Source organism: Mycteria americana, chromosome Z (assembly GCF_035582795.1).
Source record: "Mycteria americana isolate JAX WOST 10 ecotype Jacksonville Zoo and Gardens chromosome Z, USCA_MyAme_1.0, whole genome shotgun sequence".
Classification (NCBI taxonomy): domain Eukaryota; kingdom Metazoa; phylum Chordata; class Aves; order Ciconiiformes; family Ciconiidae; genus Mycteria; species Mycteria americana.
The window spans coordinates 3284463-3308031 of record NC_134396.1 but is presented as its reverse complement, the minus strand read 5'-3'; the positions used below and the strand labels follow the sequence as shown (position 1 = coordinate 3308031).

At 52.2% G+C, this 23569-nt stretch overlaps 1 protein-coding gene across 1 annotated transcript in view; it reads right to left on the bottom strand.

Moving 5' to 3' along the window:
* The window catches only part of CNTFR (ciliary neurotrophic factor receptor), a 190849-nt gene that overhangs the window by 147690 nt on the left and 19590 nt on the right, over positions 1–23569 (bottom strand). The window contains exon 2 of the mRNA XM_075526927.1: positions 9465–9569. The gene's annotated coding sequence lies outside the window, so the exon portion shown is untranslated. The remainder of the gene's footprint in view (positions 1–9464; positions 9570–23569) is intronic.

Here is a 23569-nt window from a genome sequence, read left to right as displayed (position 1 = left end):
CTCTGAGGCTCTCAGCTCCTCTGGTAGGGTTTTGTTGCAAGAACAATAGAGTGACAGCTCCCTGGCAGCTTTGAGTAGCATCCCCAGCTCAAAGGCAGACTTAATACCTCTGCCGATCTCGAGCCTTTTAGTTTTTACATTCGTTTGAAGTTAAGCTGATCTAACTTGAGTGAGTGGGCGCAGACGGAGTCGCTCAACCAAAGCCGAAGCATGTTGCAGCACTGCTGCCGCAGACCCTCAGCAGCAAAGTGGACACCCCTCTGCCCAAGGACCGGAGCTTGTCCCCCAGGCACCATCATGTATGTTGAATGTATTAATATAGATGGACATAAGTGACCATTCTGTCCCCCTAAAGGGCAAGCCTGGGACATTTCCTCTCCCCGCAACCATAAAGCAAGGAAATACAGCAACCATTTGCAAGGCAGAACACCTCTTACTAACCCTCTGAATGCTGCCCACCCCCTCCAGCACCTCTCTTCCTCTCCAAGGAGGCAGAAAAATTTATGCCACTAGCCTTCAGCCTCCAGATCCAAGCCTGATGTCCAAACGAAGCCAAGGAGATGACCCGACTGTCCCTGCAGCACATAAGCAAAGCACTGAAAACCAAACCGAGAAAACAAGACTGCAAATAACTTTCTTGCGGGAGTCCCAGTGCTCCCAGGATTTGCCCAGAGCAGCCCCAACTCCAGCACCACTGGTGCCATGGTTGGGATGACAACAAGACCTCAGCCAGCCCAAGATGAGAGTCTGCTGCTTCTCACCTCCGGGGAGCTGGATCTGTCTGCTCTGTATGGTACAGGTTACTTCAGGGTTTTACCGATTGCTGGTGCAGAGGCAAGCACAGGGTCACCACCATCTCCCCAGGCACCCCTGCCATGGGCTGAACATTGTTAGGGACGACAGGTGCTTAGAAGGAAGATAAAGTCTCACTTTCTAGGGATGCGTCTCCTCGCTGACACCACCCAGCATACCGGGAAAAACCTTCAGCAATTAAAATCCTACAATTCCACCAGCAAAAAGCAGCCTGCAGAAGCACCTAGCAACTTTGTGAGGGGAGAGAAAAAAGAAAATCAAGGATTTACAGCATCCAAACTCAGACCACTGGCTGCTCTCCCGACCCTACAGCATGCCCATGCATCGGAGATGGCACACTGATTTCCAGGCTTCACCCACGCATCCCGCTGCAAGGCAAGCTGATTTCTGACGCTCGTCCCGCCTCCTGCCTTATTTTATTTCTGCTTGGTGCCCGACCTCCCCCTCTCCTCTGGGTACTTTTCTTGCTGCCGTTTGTTCCTGTCCTTTACAGTTCTGCCTCCTGCCACTTGCGTAACCTTGCCTGTTTGGTAATTTGTGGCAATAAAGTGTCACCGTGGGGAAAAGATACAGCATTGCAGCAGCATATAAAACTCTGATCCATAAATTGTGCTGGCCCCCACGTGCATGCCCCTCCTTTTCGATGTAAAGTGCAACAATTTAGGGCAAGAGAAAGGAAAGAGCTGGTAATATGTGATCTTACTGAAGGGCAGCACTGAGCCATCCTCTTTAGGGGCTGTAACAAATGCTGAGGGGCTGGTGCGTGCTGTAAATTGCCCTAGAGGCAAGGGGTCTCAATGGAGGTTTCCTAGAGCTATCCATATCTTAAAGAGAGTCATCCTAAAGGGAAAAATAATACAATATATATTGCTAAAGGGTGTCATCAGGGCTGCAGTCTCTCTACCGTATGCACAGCCTCGCTGGTGCAGAGCAAACATGACCCTGGGAGCACCATGGCCATGGAAGGGATCCAGGTGTGTGCAGCCGAGCCCCTCGCTCCTCTTCCCACCCAGATGTGGGATCCTGCCCATCTCCATCACAGCTGAACAGCTCGTCCAGGGGATCCCCACCAGCACCCACTCCCCTTGGGCACTAAGGGGGACCACGAGGAGGCAGGTCCGCACTTTTCCCCCCTCCATCTGATGCAGCAGGTCCCCGCTTTACGCAGCCATACGCCCACCTCCGAGCCGACAACGGTTCCCCACGGCTCAGAGTCAGGACTCAGTGGGGCAGCTCCCACCCCAGGCAAATGCACCCCACATTTGTGGACGCATGATCCCCAGCTCTCCTGCGCAGAGCATCAGGCATCCACCGCCGTGGTCCTCCAGGAGCCGCGAGACCCGCAGCAGCCGTGACGCCATCTGAAATGGTTTCAGGGGGAGTACAGTCCCCCTTGCTGATGGTTATTTCTTCTAATTGGAAAACACCGCTTGCCTCCATCAGAGCCCTCATTTACTGAATGATCAGCTCAGTCACGCTGCAGCTCAGCATCCCGGGCCAGCTGTAAAAAGTCACCTCCAGCACTACTGCTGCCTCTCTCCCGAGCCACAGCTCCCGTGCCAGACCCAGCAGACAGTCCCTCTCCCACACCCACGGTCCTCGGGGCATTGGGGTCTCATCCACCACCCATCACAAAGAACAGCAGGAAGCCTCGCATTAAAGCCTTCTCCTGACACTGACATCTTTCTTGACATCTGTGGCCTACCTGAGCAGCTAAGTAACACTCCTGTGAATATAAACAAGCGGGGAAAAGTGCATTCACTAGACAGATAGCTTGGGGAAGTGTCATCACCCGTTGAAAGCCCATATGTGGTTTTGTAACAAAGGTATTTGCTTCCTGTCTTGCCTACTCGTCAGAGGAATATATGAGCAAAGCTAAGCAGCACCCTGGAGACAGACTAACACCAAGCGGAGAGCAAGGGATGCTCGGAGCGTTCTGCAGGAGCCGTGCAGACGAACACATTATGAACACCCTGGGGAGGAGAAATCTCCTTTCTCCCAGGCTTGGGAATGGCACACAGCCAGAAGCCATCATGCAACTACACTGCACCTGATCAAGAGGACGTGTTAAAAACCCGAAAAAAAAGTCGGGTCTTTGTCCCCAAACCTGCCCACAGATGACAACTTCCCTCCTGCTGCCACAATCCACCAAAGCCTGAAAAAAAAGCACTTACTGTGAAATCTCCAGCCCATTGCCATGGCGTGATGCAGGGCTTGGGCGCAGGCACACCCACCCCATGCCAGCATGGGTCCTGGCAGGCAGCGAGCCCTGCACGAGCCAGCTGCTTGCCCTGGCAGCAAAGGGGGCCAGCAGCACGCTGGGCTGCGGGAGCAGCGGCACAGCCAGCAGCTCACGCAGCGCTCGGACCACATCAAGACATTGCTCCTAGTTTCGGGAGCCGCAAGACAAGACACACGTTAATTAACTGGAGCAAATTCAGCAGGGGCCACTGAGACGGCCAGGGGAGTTGTTGAGAAGATTGAGCCAGGCTCTTCGCAGAAACACATAGCAAGAGGTTGAGTGACAGTGGGCAATAGCTGAAACAAGAGGTTCCCACTGGATGCGAGGAGAAACTTTTCCCCCCCTTGAGAGCCCACCGTGCTGGAACAGAGGCCCAAAGAGCCTATGCTCTTTCCATAGGCAGGGGCTTTCAGCAGCAGGCTGGATAAAGCCCTGAGCAGCCATGTCCAGTCTCCTGCTCCGTGCAGAGTCTCTGCTGCACTTGAGACCTCTGAGGTCCGTTCCAAACTGAATGGTTTTGCAAGTCTGTTGTGAAAAACTGTGGCTGCAATGTCACATCAGGTCACTGCTTCCTAGCGTCGTAACCGAGGGAAAACCAGCACAGTACCTTTAACAACAACAATCAAAGCTAGGCAGAATGAAGCCTTTGCCTTTCTCCCATTCCCAGTTTCATTACTATTGTGACAGAGCAATGTATGGAAGGAAATGAAGAGCAATTCTACCATATGAGCACAGGCACTCCTTCATGCCAGGAACTGAATCTGGAGTTGGTAACACATTTCACCCCACCCTTTCCACCAACCTCTCAAAAACCATACTTTCAATGAAGATGTATGTGCACATACACTGCAAGACCTGTGCTAACTTGGCCTGAGGAACCACTCCAAACATACAGTTTGCATGGCTGGTACTGATTCAAATGTCCTTGATAGCATTTGATGAAGAAGGAAATTGCATGAGACACAACATGGCAGTGGCCACACGTTGCTGCTTGGGAGGTTTAGGGTGAACAGTAGGAAAAACCCCTTTGCTGGGAGGGTGGCACAGCTGAGGGCCAGGTACCCCAGGAGATGGGGGATGTCCGTGCTTAAGCTGGGAACACTCAGCTGAACGGCCACACCGATCTGACGTAGTGTCGGTGGCAGCCCTGCTCTGGAGACCTGCAAGGTCCCTGTGGGTCTATGAAGATGCAAGAACAAGATAAGAGATAGCTGGTCAGACTTTATCTTGGTCATCAACTCCACAAGCACCTACAAGACCTCTCAGCCACTTCATTCTTGCCATCTAAAAAGCAGGTCCCTCCTTGGAGAAAGGACAAAGCCCAACGAGAAGCAGTACTGCTGTGGGTTGTGCCTGGAGGGGACTCACCTAAGCCAGAAGCTAGAACAGATTCCTTCAGATCCAAACACTGCTAAACACTCAAAAACTGCATAACCAAGTGACAGCAACAGAACTTTGGCAAGACATCTGTCCATCTATAAATAGAGCTCAACCGTGTGTCCTTATCGCAGGGCTTTGATGTGTTTGGGGAGAGTATTTTTTTTCCCCTTTGCCGCTGAGTCCCAGGCAGCACAGATAATGGGCTTGAATCGATCCAGCGCAAGTACTACTAAACTTCCTACCACCGTGGCAGCATGCCAGCCTCAAATAGGACAAGAGAACATGTGTCTGTTCGGAGCCAGCCACAAGGAGCAGGCAGAAAATTGCTTTAGACTTTAAAAAAACCAGGTGCTTTTTGCAGATTTGTAGATCAATCTACAATGTATTTTAGAGGTTTAAGTCAATAGAAACAAGATATATCATTGCTGCACAAGAACCCGAGAAGTTGTATTTCTATTTATGCTGCTACTAGCACTCCAACCGCGGGCTCATTGTCCTGCTGCTCCCTGCCACGGTCCTACATCACTACTTCTCTGGCACCAAAGTCGAGGGAAGGGGCTCCGTCTGCTGCCACAGTTCACCACCCCATTGGTTTTAGCAGGACAACATAGCCCTGGGGCTGGTTGGGGTCTGAGATACCCTAAAAAGTCTCACCACCGCACCTCGTGCCTTGCTTGCAGCAAGAGGACACAGGGACTGCTGACAGAGGCCAGGCTGACCTCCCACAAACTGGAGCTCGTCTCCTCAGGTCTCCATCCACATGGGCTCAGCATACAAGTTTACTCAAGTCTCGTGGGATGCTCCAGGCAGTGCTGAGGTGATCCCTTGGGATTCGTCGGTCAACCTGGTGCTGCTGCAGAACTGCACGGGGCAGCAGCCTGCCCTCTGCAGTCTCACCCCCAGGGATGTGACAAGCCGGTCCCCTCCTGCAGACACGTCTGTCGTGTACCTGCCGTACGTCTTGCACCATTGTGGCATGACTTGGAGAAGCCTTGCATGGATCCCCTTGCAAGCCCTCTGCCGTGTGTTCCCCCCGCCCAGCTCCGCCACAGAGCACTACAAAGCATATTCAGAATTTTTCTCCCCCTTTTTTATTACTATTAAGTGAACCACATGACATGCCTTATCAAACCAGACTTAAATCATGCCTACCCCTCCCTAGATCCTGTGCAATGCGTCAGCCATTAAACATGCAATTAGCCTGCATTTACAAATCTGTAAGAGGCTCTCGCCGACCACCCATCGCTCATGGGCAGGACCGCTTGCATCCCTCCGGCGGAGCCTGTCCTAATGAGCCACCAGGAAGCGGATCCCACTGGAACCAGCCACATCTATTTCCCAGTCTCCACAAAGCACAAAATGCATCTCCTGCCTCCCACATGTGCCTCAGAGGGGGAAGGATAACGTGGAAAGAGTTCTCTGCACACCCTTGGTGAACAGGCAAAGCCGCCGTGCTGCAGGATGCCCGGCTCCAGCCATCCTTCTGCCCCAGAGCCCAGCCGGGCAGAGGAAAACAGGTCAGGCTGCAACATGGGAAGCAGAAACCGTCTTTCTACCCGCCTTACAAGGCTAAAACATGTGCAAGCGCCTGCCACACATCCCACGTAAACCCCACTGATGGCTCCCTTTGGGAGCAAACCCGGGCGAGGAAGCCCACGGCCACGATGCAGGGCAGGGACCGGCGGCTGAGGCACCAAGACTGGCAGGAGTACCAGCCTGCTGCTGCTCCTCCACCCCCCTTCCCCTCTCTCTGCCAGGCCTGAGCTACACCAACAGCACATCAGCGCGGCTGGGCTTTTATTCCTCCGCTGCCGCGTACGAGCGGGTACCAGGGGACGTATCATTCAGCAAAGCCAAGGAAGAAACAAGCAGTGTTAACCGTTAGCATGTGTGTACGGAGACCACTCATAAACTCTCTTTTTCCCTTGCTCCCATCTGCTTTGCTCTGGGCCACTAAATCCAATTCAGCAGTGCTCAGAGCTTGTACCAAAGCTGCAACACATTTGTCAGATCCCTGACTAGACCCATGGCTAATTTTACAATGCTAATTTATCTCACCATATTATATCACTTTCATTTCATCCCCCCCGGATCCCATTACTGCCAGTGTACCTTGTAGCCAGCGTGTAACAGTAATTGGTATTATTAGTGACATACCTTCCTCGAGCTGCTCTATTTGCAGAGCTGTGAGGAGTCCCGTGGGTGGGGCGGTCCACACCGAGGACAGGGAGGGAAGGGGTCCTTATCCCACGCCACCACCACTGGGCAATGCCGAGGGCAGGGTTTTGCTGCTGCAGAGCATCCCTGCGCACCCAGACCCCAGCCCACTCCCCACTGCGGCTCCATCAGGTGCTGCACCTGGTCCCTGTGGTCCCTTAACCTTGAGCTTTTAACTCCAGAGCCCGTGTTCAGCATTGCACACAGGAAGCATTTCTGTCCTTGCCTGTGGCTCAGAGGATGCAGGACTCTGCTGATCCAGGGTGCAAGGGGCTGCAAAACACCCCTGGGAAGCACGATGCAGGGGGAGAGGGTAGGGGAGCTGCACAGGGAAAATCCATGACACTTCATGCTATTTTGGGCAACAGTTTCTCCTCTTCTGTGTAAGCTATTGCTTTTCCAAGATCAACATAATTAAAGCCATGCAATTTTAGCTAAGTGGGAGGCTGTGCTAGTCAAACGGTGACAATTCCCACTTAAGATATCCTTGCCTGGCATTTAGTGACTTGTTAAATTTTAATTCATCATTTTCAATTCTCTGCATTTCAATTCACAGCACCAGCAAGCACCGGCTTCCCAAGCATGGCTCCACAGGGTCTGCGTCCCCAAATGGGGCAGCCCCATCCACAGGCCCTTTCCCTGCTCCACCAAGGTCCCCATGGCTTTGGGAAGATGACCCCAAACCTCTCCTCAAGCAACACTGTGTTATCACAGCCCCATACAACGCACGTATGCAACAGGTCTCAGAGGTGGGGCAACCCCTTGACCATGGCTGGTGATGATGGTGGTCTCCTAAGGGGATGCAGCCCTTTTCAGCCGAGCAGAGCCCAGGGAAGTTCATCAGTTCATCACATCAGTGCAGGAAAGCAGAAAGAAAAATTCCTGCAGGAAAGCAGGAAGTTCATCACATCAGTGCAGGAAAGCAGAAAGAACATCCAGCACTCCTGAGAGCTTGAAGTTGTGCTTGTCTGTGAGAGGTGGCACCTCACCTCCCACCACAAAGCAGGGCTGGGTGACACTTACCTGCTCCAGAGTAGTTCAGCCACCACAGGACCTCTGCCACCCCAGTTAGACCACGCATCCCCAAACTGCCCTAAGGGCTTTCAAGCAGGAGGGCTCTCTATGGAGAAGCCTCCCACGTGCAATCCACACGTATTGGGTTTGCATGGCAAGGTTTTGGTAGTGGGTGGGCTACAGGGGTGGCTTCTGTGAGAAGCTGCTAGAAGCTTCCCCCACGTCTGATGGAGCCAATGCCAGACGGCTCCAAGATGGACCCACCGCTGGCCAAGGCTGAGCCCATCAGTGACAGTGGTAGTGCCTCTGGGATAATGTATTTAAGAAGGGGAAAAAAACCCTGCTCAATAGCAATTGCAGCTGGAGAGAGGAGTGAGAATATGTGAGAAGAACAACTCTGCAGACACCAAGGTCAGTGAAGAAGGAGGGGAGGAGGTGTTCCAGGCGCTGGAGCAGAGATTCCCCTGCAGCCCCTGGTGAAGACCATGGTGAGGCAGGATGTGCCCCTGCAGCCCATGGAGGTCCACGGTGGAGCAGATATCCACTGCAGCCCGTGGAGGTCCACGGTGGAGCAGATATCCACCTGCAGCCCATGGAGGTCCACAGTGGAGCAGATATCCACTGCAGCCCATGGAGGTCCACGGTGGAGCAGATATCCACCTGCAGCCCATGGAGGTCCACGGTGGAGCAGATATCCACCTGCAGCCCGTGGAGGTCCACGGTGGAGCAGATATCCACCTGCAGCCCGTGGAGGTCCACGGTGGAGCAGATATCCACCTGCAGCCCGTGGAGGACCCCCCCCCACGCCGGCGCAGGTGGATGTCCCAAGGAGGCTGTGACCCCGTGGGAAGCCTGCGCTGGAGCAGGCTTCCAGCAGGACCTGTGGACCCATGGAGAGAAGAGCCCATGCTGGAGCAGGTTTGCTGGCAGGACTTGGGACCCCATGGGGACCCACACTGGAGCAGTCTGTTCCTGAAGGGCTGCACCCTGTGGAAGGGACCCACGCTGGAGAAGTTCATGGAGGACTGTCTCTGGTGGGAGGGACCCCACGCTGGAGCAGGGGAGGAGTGTAAGGAGTCCTCCCCCTGAGGAGGACGGAGGGCAGAGACAACGTGTGATGAACTGACCACAACCCCCATTCCCCGTCCCCCTGCACTGCTGGGGGGAGGAGGTAGAGAATTCAGGAGTGAAGCTGAGCCCGGGAAGAAGGGAGGGGTGGGGGGAAGGTGTTTTCAAGATTTGGTTTTATTTCTCATTATCCTGCTCTGATTTGACTAGTAACAAATTAAGTAATAATTAATATTAATTAACAATAATTATTACTTAATAATAATTAATATTAAGTAATAATTAAGATTTGGTTGGTAATAAATTTCCCCAAGTCGAGTCTGTTTTGCCTATGACAGTAATTGGTGAATGATCTCTCCCCATCCTTATCTCGACCCACGAACCTTTCGTTACATTTTCTCTCCCCTGTCCAGCTGAGGAGGGGAGTGATAGAGGGCTTTGGCGGGCACCTGGCATCCAACCCACCACACCACGACACGTGCATTTTCCAAGCTGTTCATCCAAACCTGGCCGTCTGCAACCTAAATAACCACTGTCAGCATCTGCCCTCTTTGCACAGCAGCCACGGGGCTGCTCACACACCAGAGCCACGAGCAGCCTTTTACCACACTTTAATAAACGCCGTCCTAGCCAAAAGACACATGGCCTGCAGTCCCACCACAGCCAGGTGACCCAGAGCTCACCGACCGAGGACAAACCGGGTGAGCAAGTATTTTAACCCACCTCTTACCTCTCCACCAGTCCAGAGTCCTTGGGACGTCCCCAATTTCTCATCAACGTCTGGGGGATTCTTCTGGCTGCTTGACCAACCCTCGCCGCTCAGATCTGGGATTTTCTTCAACAAAACAGAAGAGATAACCTGTCAGGTTACCAGGTGGAGTTCTGCTGTCGCTTCGGGTTTAGAAAACAACCGAAGGAGGGGGGCATCTGTTTTCCAGCCCTGACAGCTGGGGGTAACTGGCGTAAACATGAAGCTAGTTTAGATGAAGAGCCCTCCCACATGAGCATCACAGTCCAGCCCCAAAGCACGCATTTGCTTAATTATTTTGATTTAGACACATGAAAGGGGAGACGGGAAAAAAAATACTGCAGCTTGGGGCATCTCTGATCTTCTTTAAAGACAGACAGCAACGCTCCCCAGCCAAAACAGCATAGCAGCACTAAAACGTCAGCCCAGCACCAAGGCATTTGCCCACGAGGTCTTGCGCTGCCCAAGCCCTAATCCTGCAAAGCCTTGCACATGTGTTAAACCGTGCAGGGAGAGGCCAATCCAACTGAGCCCAGGAGTGTGAAGAGGAAAGCACACGTGTACGGCTTTGCAGCACAGACACCGAGGACTGGAAATGGGAGAGAGACTTTCCGTGCTACATCTGATATGCTCACTAGTGAGATGGGAGCGTGAGGCATTACTGTAACCAGCAGCGCCTTCAGTTATAGCAGCAAATATGCTTTTTGTGTTAGACAAACAAATTATCAGTCAAGTTCCATGCTCATTATTTAGCTCTTGTGGCTGAGCGCGTGTTGTTCCCCCCCCTCCTTTTTAAATGCTTTGAGGAGGAGAAAAAAAAAAAAGTCTTATAGTTCTGCATTATTAAAAATGAAAAATAGGAGTAAAACTCCATTGGCAAGAGGAAAGTCTGGGAGTCGCTCCTGCAGAGATGCTTTCCCAAGGGCGACAGCAACTCCAAGCCTGGAACACCACGTGCTTTAATTAGCACCCAACCCCGAGCCGACGAGCTTCCCCAGAGCCCTCCCCGGGACACCATCCAAAGCCTGGGCGAGTCAGCGGGAGGATGCTACAGAAACTCAAACTACAACCCCTATCCACCCCCCACTTGCCTACAAAACCTAAATAAATAAATAACACACACCCCCCCCCCCGCAAACTCCGCTGGGTGCCTGATGAAGAAACCCTCATTTGCAAAGCACTGGGAAATAATTAAAAAGTTTTCCCAGAGCTTAAAAGGAGGGAAGCGGACCGTCTGTCATGCCGGCAGCGCATGGTGTGCCGCAATTTATCATGCTTGTCAGGTGTCAGCCACTGAGAAATTTAACTCCAGCTGCCCCGAGCCCAACACCTGCAACACCCCATCACTCAAAACCCGCTCTGCCAGGCACCCCCGAGCTGACAAGTGACAGGCAAGGAGGAGAGAGGGCTCCTCCCCACCAATCCTCCCCTCGCTCTGCAGTGCCAATGCAACTTTTTAGGGGGTTTTTATCTATTTATTTATTTATTTATTTTTACCCACAGGTGAAGCGGAACAGAGGAGACCAAGCTACAGCAAGCGGCAAGGCTCGTTCGTCACTACCTGGCAGGGACCCACCTGGGCTGTCACCCCAGCTTGGCAGGGATAGCACAAGAGAGATGGTTTTAGTACCGAGTGCCCTCAGGGAGGTTTTTGCAGCATCCTCTGCTCGAGCCGTAAGGACATGGCTCTCGCAGGGACAGTGCATCATGCTAGGTACAAAGTGCAAAATACCTTGGCTGAGAGTTGTCCCTGGAACCTGCTCATATGGAAAGGACTGATATGCCCTTCTACCTCTGTGCCCTGTCCTGACGGGATGAGCCCTCCCTGCCACAGGTCCAGCAGCCTAGCTTTCCCCATGGGAGTCAAAGCACGGATTTGCTTTTTAAGAACCCCAAACTGAAGTCAAATCGGGTTTTGGAGGAGCTTAGCATGCCCAAAGCAGCTCACCAGCTGAAGGACCTGGCTCAGGGCATGAGCTACTGCTGAGCCAGCAGGAAGATCTGTGAGCTAGACTGCCTCAAAAACAGGGGACAGCATTGACCACAGTTCAGGCAGGGTCTTGTAAGGAGCAAATATCACCAGCCACAGAGTAGGGACAAGTCCTGGGGCGGGTCCCTGCTGCAGGAGGGGTTGCACCAGTCCTGAGGTCACCCCACATCACTCGGGACTTGAGGTCCCAGCAATGCCATGGTCAGGACCCTTCATCAATGTGACACCCGCTTTATAGGGCATGGCTGGGCTGCCCCCCCAGAAACACTCTTGTTTTGGCCATTTCTGTAGCAACAAGCTGAATTAGGAGGAACCTGCAATCGCTGCAATGCAAATGCACGAACTGTTTAAACAGGGCCCTGCAAAACCCTGAAGGAAACCCAGGACCCATTGCATGCTGCATGTCCCACATGATGCATTTGCATGCTACAACAAGGGCTAAGGGATAACTGCACCACTTGGGGGGGGGGCAAACACAAAGCATTTGCCAAAAATGTTTCTCCCCAGCACAAGCCAGGGCTACATCAATCGGGGATTGATGAGTTTTACTTGTACCAACAGAAGGGGCCCAATCTTTCCCAGCAGCAAGGCATCCCATGCAAGAACTGGGGCATACGTTTTGCACTCACATGTGCTCAAAGCAGCGTGGTTCCTGCTGGGGGAGCAGAGCGGCCGCTACCTCCCCACACCCGCTATATATAATACACCCACAGAGCAGCATTTTTTCAGAGGCTCACAACTTGGCACAGCGAAGGTGGATTTTTGTGGTGTCAGCAACGAGCAGACCCCTGACACCTGGCTGAAAACCTTCCCCATAACTATCAGACCTGGTCTCACAGTGCAAAGGTACTAGAGTTTCTTTGGCACAACAACTGCAAGAATTTTGGGGGTTTTTGTTTGTTGGTTGGTTTTGGTTGTTTTTTTTTTTTTTAAGCTGTGGATAAACCAATGCCTTTTCCCCCCCAAACTGTGTTCTAAGAGCAGCTCAAAATCCTCTTTGCTACAATTTTCCAAAAAAATTCAGCCAGAGGCAGAGACATGTGAAGTTTCAGTCCAAATGGTTAAAGGCTGGCATAGTTTCAAGCAACTGAAGACAGGGGCTTATAATCAGAAGTGTCAGGCAACCTTAATTATATTATTTCCTGAAGGAAATAGTTTTCCCTGCCGAAGTCCAGAAGTTATTAAAAAAAGTTGACCTCACTGGAACCAATCAAGATGGAGACAAGAAGCCTGCGATGGATTTTTAAGGCAGGCAAGTTCATGCATCTGTATTTTCGGGTGCCCAGGATTTTAGGACAGGTGTTCCCAGTGAAGCCTGGCCCTGTGACAGCCCCATAGCCCCCTCCCTCCATCTTTCCCAAGCCCCCCGGGCAGGGGAACACGGGATCCCCAGGCACCCAAGCAGGGTGCTCGCCTGCGCCCAGATCCATCGCTTCACCAACTCAAGCAAACAAAAACAGCCGGCTGCTTTGTAGCTGTCAGGAGCACACAGGCTTTTTGTCCATCTCTCCCCTTGCACCCATAAATAAAAGTGACCGCAACTTTATTTAGGACTTCTTCCAGTTAAGAGGGGATGGAAGAAAATTTAAAAATGAAAACATAGCTCAACAAAGGGGGAGGGGGAGGATCTTGGAGGCACAGCTTGGGCTATGCCATGGCTGCAGCAGCCTGGGCTGGCAGCAGCCCTCGCACTCCAAAAACCAGCACCTCCTCATCCCCATCAGTGCACCCTTCTCCTCTGCCCTCCCAGGCAAAGAAACCCCATCCCACACGCCCCTGTCTCCGGCCACCCATCAACTCCCCAGCACTAGCCAAGAGGCTCAAGCGTCTGGAGGGAGTCAGGTAGAATAACTGTGTCTCCTTTCCTCCTGAAAGAGATTTAAAAACCCCCAAATAATTCAGAAGAGAAAGTCACCTGTTCCCTGCACACATGCAAAGCTTGTACTCATAGCATCAAAAGTAGCCCCGAAACGCAGCTCAGTGCTGTGCTGCTCGCCAGCATGGCTGAGCGGTGAGTGCAGCATCTCCACCAGCATCCAGTACCATGGGAGGTGGTCCTGGCTGTTTTGGCTATAACCTCCAAGGAGCATTTTGCAACTGAAGAAAGACCTCCTTTTTACAAAAAGCATAGAAAGAGACTCAAAAAGCAAGAGAGGAGGTAAAGGCTGCTCCACGAGAGGGCTGAGCACCCACCAGAGCTGGCCCCAAGCAAGGCCCTGGCATGGAGGAGCACAGCCAGGGCTGGAGCATCCCAGGTGTCGTCTCCCCCAGCTCCCTGCAGTGTCTCCCAGCAGTACAGCACCTCGTGTACTGCAACGGTATTGCAACACATGGAAAACACAAGTTTTGTTTCAGCCTTCATCCTGCTCATATCACTGCTGAGCTGGAGGTATGCCACATGCAGGAATCCAGTCCCCAACAGGGCTGCAGGGCTCACACCACCTGCACCGTGCTTAGGAGCTAGACTGGAGTTATGCCATGCACCTTCACCTGCACACAAACACATTCAGGGCAGGCACGTAGGAAGAGACCCACCATCCCTGGGGATGAGTACCCACCCCATCTGGAAAGGTTCAGGGTGGAAGCTGTGTGCAGCTCCCTGGGGAGAGAGGCTGCGAGTGACCTCATGGGTTTCTTCCACCACTGCCCTCTCCGCTGCCGTGAGTCAGAGATTAACGACAGGCCATTTGTCAGCACCGGTGGCATCATCACCAATCTCATTTCTGAGCAGACATCTGACCTTGCTTGCATCCCTGAGACCTGTGTTACAGCACAGCTCAGGCAGCCTCCTGACAGCTCCCAGGGGACACAACGCAAGGCAGGGGACCAGGCTATGACAAAGCCTGATCCTGACTCAGGATGCACAAGACAAACCTTTCAGCTGCAGGATGAGCGGTGAGCATTTGTAGGCTGGTCCCGCTGCCCTACCCTTCTTCCAGCTGGTACCCAAGCGAGGGTTTCCCTTGCTGAGCACTGGATTAGCTTATGGAGAAGGGAGATCTGTCTCCAAAGAGGAGGGCTCAAGCAAAGCCAGCCTTGCCTGAATCTCAGGAGGGGAAGGAAAAAAAAACACACCCACACACCAAACAAAAAAAACCCAACAAAACAACAACCAAAAAACAACCTTTTTCCCATGCCTGCAGCATCCTGTGTCTCAGCCCGGTCCATTGCAGCCCCACACTACCCAGCCAGCTGGGAGGTAGGTTCAACGTGCAGTACCAACTGTGGCACCCAGACCTTCTCCACAGCCAACCATGATCCAGGCTGAATTTTAACCCAGATCTCGCTGAGCGAGGAGACGAGATAAAATCCAGACACAGATCCGCCCTGCATTTCTGAGCAGAGCTTGTACCTGTGTCCTGCAGGGTAGATGCGCTATGCCACAGGGTCCAGCACCCTTCTGCCCCAAACCAGACCGTGTTGCCACCGTACAAGTCTACTGTGCAACTGTCACTTGGACATCACACACAGCTCTGGTCCTCACACCTCAGAAAGGGAGTTAGTGAGACTGCAAGAGGTACATGGGAAGGGGAACAAAATAGCTTCGCATCAGGGCACACCAAGACTTTTCAGCCTGGGAAGAGGGAAAGGGAAGGAGGAGACAGGACTTAGCCACAGGACATCAGGATAGACAAAATGTGTCGGCCAAACCATGATGTTGACACAGCTCCTTGCTAAATAGCAAAAACCAAATTATTTCAAGAGGAGCAGGGAAAATTCAATGAGAATAGGTCCTCTGACAAATCCTGTTCCTGATGCAAGCTTTGTCTCAACCCAACCCTCAGCCTTCGACAGCCAGATGCTGGGAGGATTGCATCCCCACCGGGAAGGACGAGACACCCGGCAGGACAGCTCTTCGTCTGCAATAAGTCAAGCCAATCCTGGCTCTTGCAATTCTCATACGAGGAACGAATTAAAATGATGTGGGACTGGGAAAAGACACACTCAGTTAAGATGAAGAAATCAGTGCCATTAAACATCATTAGAATAATATGCCCAGAAAGCTTCATAAAAGAAGATACCATATGATTGAATGCTCTCCAGACCCTCATTTTACACAGACCCAAAACACCAACTGAGAGTCTCTTCTAACAGCCATCTCACAACTATCGGAAGGTTTTTTGGTTTTGTTTTGTGGGTTGTTTTTTTTCCCGAGGAGCTTTTTGGTTTGCAATTGAAACGACAATTCTTTTAGTTCCTGGGGGAAAAAAAAAAAAAAAAAAAAAATCATTTTTCATTAAGCTGAAGCAAATGGCATTTTTGCTTGTCAAAAATATTTGACACAACTCTGACAGACTCGACCAGACATATAAATAAAAAAAATTTAAACCCTTCCACTTCAGAGCTTAAGAAAAACCTGCTGTCAGTCCCACACCAGGACAAGCTCTCTCCTATGGGTCGTGTTCCTGGGGGCTGCCAGCACCATCCCGGCGCTGATGCTGGGAGGCAGGACAGGGACCAGCCACACCAGCCTGTCCATCCAAGTAAAACCCCACCAGCCCACGTTCTCCCGCTGAAGGCTGCCATCTCCGAGGCTGTATCAGACCCCCCCAGCTCAACGAGCAAACAGCTGGCTCCGGTGGCAGGGAGGCGAGCGGCATCGATCCCCTCCCTCTCCCGCCACCGTCCGTATCCGATAACGGCATTGACCGAGAAGCACTGGATGCTTTATTTCCTCAGCCACCCGGGCTGTGCATCAGCAGCCATCAGGCCTCCTTCCCCATCCGTCGTGTCAGCAACGCGGCCGCAGACGCCGTGACAAGACGCAGAGCGGTGTCGAAGCCCATTTCGAAATCCTTCTATCCTATTCAAGCCAGAGAGGCTTATCTGCATGGATTTATACTGTTTGCCCCAATATTTAGCTACTGAGCTGACTAATCTGTGTGCAAGAAAAACCCCGGTGGCTCAGAGGCTGAGCAATCTACATCACTCATCATTTAGATTAGCTATTGTCTTAATCCTCTTTAAACTACTGTATAATACATAAGGGAATGGATGTCCTATATGCTCAGGATATGCAGGAAAACACACGGGCTGAAGCTCAGAAGCTAGAATGACAGATCCTACCAAGCTGTGGAAGAAAAAGGAAACCTGTTGCGCCTCCTGACAGCTGGTTTAACTTTCTTGCTCTTTCCACCCCAGCAGCCTTTAATTATTTCCTAGCTAGCTTCCTATAGCAACACATAGCTTCCCTGCCCTCTCCCCTCTCGTCACAACCCCGTTATGAACCGGGGACCCCAAGCCGTGCCAGCCCGTGCAATATGGTCTTGCCAAAGCTGCTGCCCTGAGGATGAGCACCTCCGCGCCCCAGGAACTGGGACATCCCAAGGCAGGACCAGCCGTGGCCGTGCTGCTCTCGGAAAGGCAGCGGCTCTGCACGGCCCAGTGTCGCGCTTTGGGCTCTGCCTCGCAGACAGGCAGGCTCAGGTCAAGGATTAAAGTCTGCTTTGCTATCCGGGATCATGCCGCGCATCGCTGCAGCGCCCGGCGGGAGGACGAACAAAGAACAGGTTTCTTTATGGAAACAGCAAGGAGTTTGGGGGGAGAAGGAGGGGGTGCAACAAGGCAGTAGCAAATGAGGCTTTAGTTCATTGCCTGCCAGAGCTGAGGGAGCTAATAAACAGACAGATGAGAGCTAAATTGTCTTCTGAACCTCTGTATCAGTATTCACATTACAGAGGCTGCTTCCAGCAATTCCAGCGTATTAATAATAAATGCTACATAATTACAGCAGACTTGCTTTTGTCCTCTCTTCCTGTTTTCTGTCAATGTCTGCTTAACCCTGCGCAGCCCACAGCCAGCTCTCCACCAGCACCAGCATCTCCGCAGAAAACACAGCCCTGGCACCACCGATGGGTGCCTCTCCCAGCTTCCTCACAGGCTGGACATGGCGCAAGGGGAGGTGAAGGAAAGCTCAAGTGCTGATGCCAGTCCACAGCGATCACCTTCTACCTGTCAAAGCTGTGACGATGTTGCTGCAGGGCATGAAAAAGGAGCATTTGGGGCCTCAGAGGTAGCCCCAGGCTGGGATGAGTTGGGGACTGTGCAAACGCCATCTTCAAAGCACAGAGGAGCACCAAGTCACTGACAGCTTCTTAATAGCCAACAGGGTTTATGGCCTCTCCTGGTTTTCATCTCCTCTGGATTTGCAGCTGGAGCTGCCTTCCTACAGAGCCCTACAGAGATGCTTTTGGGGTGTCTCTGCCACAGCCTCTGCCCCAGCCCATCGGGAGCCCTCCTGCTGCACCTACGGTCACAGGGCTGTCGGTGGTGACAGCTCCCTGGGACGCACAGGCCAGGGGCAACACCACCGCACACTGCTGGGAGCTGGCAGCAGGCTCTGGGGCAACCCCAGAAGAAAGCAACCACGAGAAGACACAGGAGATGACCCACAGGTCCCAAGTCTGCCACTCAGGTAAGGAAGAGCAAAGTCTTTGTGTAATCAAGTTCCAGACCAACACACCTCCAGTTTGCACAGCACTGCAGCAACATCCCCACGCTCCACCCTCACTCTCCACAGTGCCAGGGACTCTCAGACCCAGATGCTCTTCCCAAGCGTCCTTGTTCCTAGGCAAGCTGTACCAAATGCTGTCTGATCATTTCATGACCTGATTCAAATGAGATTTAAAGACCCTCTGGCACTTTTTCCCCTGAATTTTAGAAGCGTTTCATCCAATCTAGGGGCAAACTGAGCTCTGGCGCCTGCTTTGCTTCCCACAGGACTGTCTTGGTGAGCATTTCTTCCTCACTTGCAGGCAAAGAGCATCAAAACTCTGGAGAAGGGTCGACGTTAACAGTGCAATAGCTGTTTATAGCAGAGCACAGGTTTAATTTGCACCTTTCAAGCTAACTCTCTCTTTTCCCAGCCTTGCAGGGAGGCTGCCATGCCCCCTAACATGGCTTCAATAATAGAAGAGAACAAATACCTCAAATGGGATTTCTGCAAGAAGAAACCAACATGCAAAACAAAGCGTGCCTGCCTTCCAGTGCAAATTAACTCAGCTTCTGCCCCGACTGCAGACCTTTCCAGACATGAGACCCACTGCACAGCAGATGAATGCCAAGCAACTCAGATGCAAATCTCTGCCTGCACACAGAGCCTCGAATACTAAGAGAACACTTGGCTCAAACAGCTGAGCATGGAGAAGCCTTGAAACAGGAAAAAAAAAAACCCCACCAACTCAAACCCAGCTACATCACTCACACAGGGAGGACAAGGCTGGAGTGACACAAGACCAGCTGTCCCTCAGACACCAGTGTCCCACCCAACCTGGGGCACGCACAGCATCCCCCAGCACTGGCATCCTGCCACTGCTCTCGGATTGTTCCCATGGCTGCATGCATCCACTTTGCATTTGCTGTGCCATCTCCTCTGCAAGGTGAAGCATAGGAGCATTTTTCTCCCTGCATCTGTCATAGTCACAGGCAGCAACCAGTTTTTCAGGAAAAAATGCTGAAGAAAAAGAACCACAGCTCTTCTCTGTCCTACACTGACCAGTAGAGGTGCTGAGAAGTGAGAGGTACAGACCATGCAGGTGATGGGAGGAATGCACAGGACAGGAGTCTTCTGCACCGCTCACATGGAGTGGGCATGCCAGAGAAGGATGGAGCAGAAGGGGGACCAGGAAAAAAAGAGGTATCATCATCATCACATCAAGCTCTTCTTTGCAGGACAGTATGAGGAAGGCTGCTTTGAGAGCAACATTGCTAATATATAGCCATACAGTATGTGGAAGCCCAAGTTTATCCCTGCTGGGTGGCTCTGGGCCAGTCACATCTCCGTGGGCTGCCTCTCGGCAGGGCAGACCCAATTTCTTCACTGCAGGGACCTTTGCTCCCTGTGCAAGAAGCACTCAGCAGGATGGAGTCCCCACACGCTGGTGTAGGTGGGAAAGTAATAAGCCATACGGAAAGGGAAGGAAAACCCACCGAGAGCTGCAAGGAAGATGGCATATGTCAAACCCAGAAAGGAAGATCCCGAGCTGGACTGCAGCTCCAGGACATGTGCAACCACCCAGCCAAGCAACCTGTGCTGCTGGAGCAGCTCCCACGCACAGAGGTAAGCAAGGGCCCTGCCAGCCCCTCGCAGCGCCTGCCAGACACACGGACAACCTCCAGCACTGCTGGGCTGGCTGTCACATGCGGATTGCAGGCGTGGGAGGACAGTGGAGCACCCAGACTGCTCTGCACGCCCCTCTCAACAGGGTACACCCAAGTCAAGCCCAAACCCTCCCAGCATGGATCCCTGCATCATAGTTCTACAGAGTAAAGCAAGATTTGCCCCAGGATGATCAGCCAGCACTCCTAGATGCAAAGGCAAAAAAGCATTGGGCTTCTGAGCCCCCAGGCTCATCTCCAGGACAGCCTGTGTCACATCCCCCTGCCAGGGCTGTTTCCCTGCTTTCCAACAACCTCCATGTCCAAACCCACCCCCCAAATCTCAGGATGCTCCTAGGCAGTTGATGGCAGCATGTTGCATGCTGTGTAAGCCTCTTGTGTCGTCCCCCTCCGCAAGCCATTTCAAAAAAAAAGAGAGCAAGTTATTAATTACAAATTAAGCTGCTAATTGATACTAAGCTCTGTTAGCTCTAGGGGAAACAGAGGCAGAGCTGTGCCCCTCACACCACGGCTCACTGATGGTGACCGCAACATGAGGGGCCTGAGCTCCCCAGGAAAGCTGCTGGGGACACACTCGCATCGTTTCCAGCTCGAGCTGCACATGCCAGCCCAGGGATCTCTTAATACTTCACTTCTTCCAGCCCTGACCTGCCTCCAACCACTGCGACAACCAAAGGTTCAAACACTCTCCCAGCTGATGGTCATACCCAAATGCAAATCCCAAGTCAGCACCCACGAGCACCAGCAATTGCGTCCACCAGACTTTTTCCTATAACACAGCAATTGGGGGTGACAGCCCCAGGGCTCCCCTCAAATAAAGATCTCCTTGCTGCGAGGGGATGAACAGTTTCCCCATCACCACGTCCCAGCAGCACTTAAAGATTTGTACAGCAACAAGTCCCCGTTTTGCTTGGCCCTACGTGGACTCTTGTACCTTGCAGAGGATGAGGAGATGAAGCAATACAAGAATCAGCCCACGCCAGACAGGTAAGATCAGGTCAGCTGAGATCCTAGAGCTGGAGAAAACCCTCCTGCCACAAGTTTCTCAGGTCTGCCTTTTGGAAAGCTCAGAAACACGGTGCAGAATTACCTCCTCTCTTAATAAGTAAGACATAATAATTAAATAGTAATATTAATAAATAATGAGTAATAATTCCTTAATAAGGGACAGTAAAGCTTGAAGTATTGCACCCCTTTTTCCCAACTTTGAAGCACATGGGAAGCTCCTCTCTTGCACAGGGAAGCACAGCACTTGCCTGCACGCTGGACAGACCTGCCTTGTGCAGGGGCTCTGCTGGAGCAGGACCAGTTCATCTGGGTTTGGCCATCAAGCAGCCGATGCCAAGGTCTCCATCCATCCACTCCTGCACCACCCTTCTCCTTGGGCAGCTTAATTAAGCCTAACGAATTACATCCAGCACAAGTCATGAGCAAATGCAGGAAGACTTGGCGACCATGGTGCTGTGCAAGCAGAAGGTGAATAAATAAAATTGACTCAAGTTGACAGAAAACCGCGCAGTGAAGCTCATTCGAAGTTGCTAATTCAGTGATAGAGATTCTGTAGTAAAGTATCTGCTTGAGTGACTTCAGCTCAAAAGAAGGCAAAAAGAAAACAGGACAAAAGACAATTCTACTTTTAAACAGGAAAAACTCCAGATAAGTTTTATGCTATTTCAACATTTAAGTTAAAAAAAAAAAGTTTAACCAAGAAAGAAAATATTGCTAGTTACCAGAATGGATTTAGGATCAGATCTGTAGAATAACATAGGTTGGCCCAGATCCCAACCTAATACCATGCAGGAGGAGCAGGACCAGCCAGCTCAGGTCACACGGGGGCTGCTGCAGGTCAGGGCTGAGCATCTCAAACCCTGGACCCTTCCCATCTCTCACTCCTGTTGCAGTGTTTTACCACACTCATGGGGACAAGATACTTCTCAGTGCCTGACAGGTAATCAGATGCTCCGAACTGGGATGTTGTCTGCCGCCCTGTCCCTGGGTGCTTCCAAAAGTGAGCTCACCTTCTGCCTCTCCTCACCCACCAAGGGGCTCCAAACAGCAATAAGACCCCACCCAACACCCTTCACCTTCCCCTCCTCAGGCTGCAGAGACCCGCTGCTCTCAGCATCTCCAACACCATTCTTCTCCACAAACCCTCCAAGTTTCCCAATGAGTTTTGGCATCACATTCCCACAGGAGATGGTGGTGGGGAAATATCGTAAACCAAGACAGACTGCACAGCTTCCTAGAGGGCAAGAAACCCTTCCCAAATCTAGCTGAGCCTTAACCAACTGTCACAGTTTTCCCTTCAAAAAACAGAGTCCTGCTCCACGGCAATACAAACAGTTGCCGTTTCAACACAGTTCTCCCCTCCCTTCCTTCAATTTCAAGTCAATTACGGCAAGGTTAATGGGGCAGAGAGGATGCCAGTCAGCTGGGTAATGATGTCAAAGCACCTGGCATTGCCTGGGCAACAGCTAGGCAGTGGGGATGCAAATGAAGGCGCAGGATTGGACTTGGTCCCTGGAAACAAGCTGATGCAATTGAGCATATCAGCGTTAATGAACATGGAAATAACGAGAGCACCCAGAGAAACAAGACACTCATGGTGGAGGGGGTTGCACCCAGCAGGAAGATATGGCTATGGGCACTGCATGCTGGGTGTCTACAGGAGCAGGGTTCATGGTGCTGAGCGTCCTCCAGGTCTTCACCCAGAGGTGCTTGCCACGGTTTAACACTCCAGCTTTGCATACCCAAGACCGACCACGTTGTCCCTCTGCTGAAGTCTCTCCTCCAGCAGCTTCTGGCTCCTCTCCAGGCAAGCTGCAACAGGGAGAGCAAGAGGGGAGCTGCATCAAGACGTGCATCAAGAGGGCACATCTCAGAGCAAGCTGATGAACATGGGGCCAAGGCAGCAAAGACCAACAGGCAAGAGGTACACAGGAACAGAGGTGCTTAAGGGCATTTCAGTGTAAGGAGCAACGACCTGCTCAGCAGGAAGGCTGCTCCAGGAGTGCAGCCCAGCTCTCTCCAAAGCTTGCAGTCCCCACATCATCTGCAATTAATATTTTGAAGCTTGCAGGCAGAGCAACAGGAGCTACGTGGGATGTTGTCTGCCAGGACAGCACTTGGCAACTTGGCACAACATGCTTCCACAGACCAGAACTACAGGACAGCAGAAAAAAGTGCTGCAAGCCTCAGACACCAGCAAGCCATTTCCAGCTTTGGTCCACCATCCAGATGCTGTATCTTCTCCCTAGTCCACAAGTTCCATCAGATCCTCCTCAGCACATTAACTACTTGGAAAGCGTTCACTCCTATACTGTAATATTCAGTACTTTTCCATCCCTTGCCTTTAATCCTACTCCATGCCACCACTTTCCCTCTTTCCTGACCCCGCACACACTCCAGCACAGCTGCAGTGATGCAGCTGCCTGGTCCCAGGTCCCCAAGCAGAGGCCATCCATCCCTCCACATCCCAGTGGCATAGGTGGGCTGGTGCCCCACACCCACCTTCTCTGCTTTCCGCTCACTCTCTTCATCTCCACAGCCCACCCCCAAAATATGGTTCAGGGCAGCAACAGCTCCACGAGCATCCACGGTGAGGTCCCACAGGGGTTCTCCTGCCCCAAGAAGAGCTAGATTAGATGGACAAGGGGAAGCTGACAGTGTTTCTCACACCAGTGACTAGCAGAGCTTGCACAGTTGAGATGCAGCTGTGCAAATGAGACCCCAGCAACCACCCCGCAGCCCCAGTGGTTCCCCACAGGCATGAAGAGCAGTATCAGGGACACAAAGCAGCCAACACCACAGGGGAGCAGTTGGGTCATGCATCCATTTACAAGGTCAACGCCCTGTGCTTCTTTAAAGCCCTTCACTTTCGCCCGAGGCAAGTCAAGGTGACTTGGACAGACCCTGCTGCTCCTGCTCCCACCGATGCTCTCTGCTATACCCCGCCCTTGCACTGCGAGCCCCTGGGAGC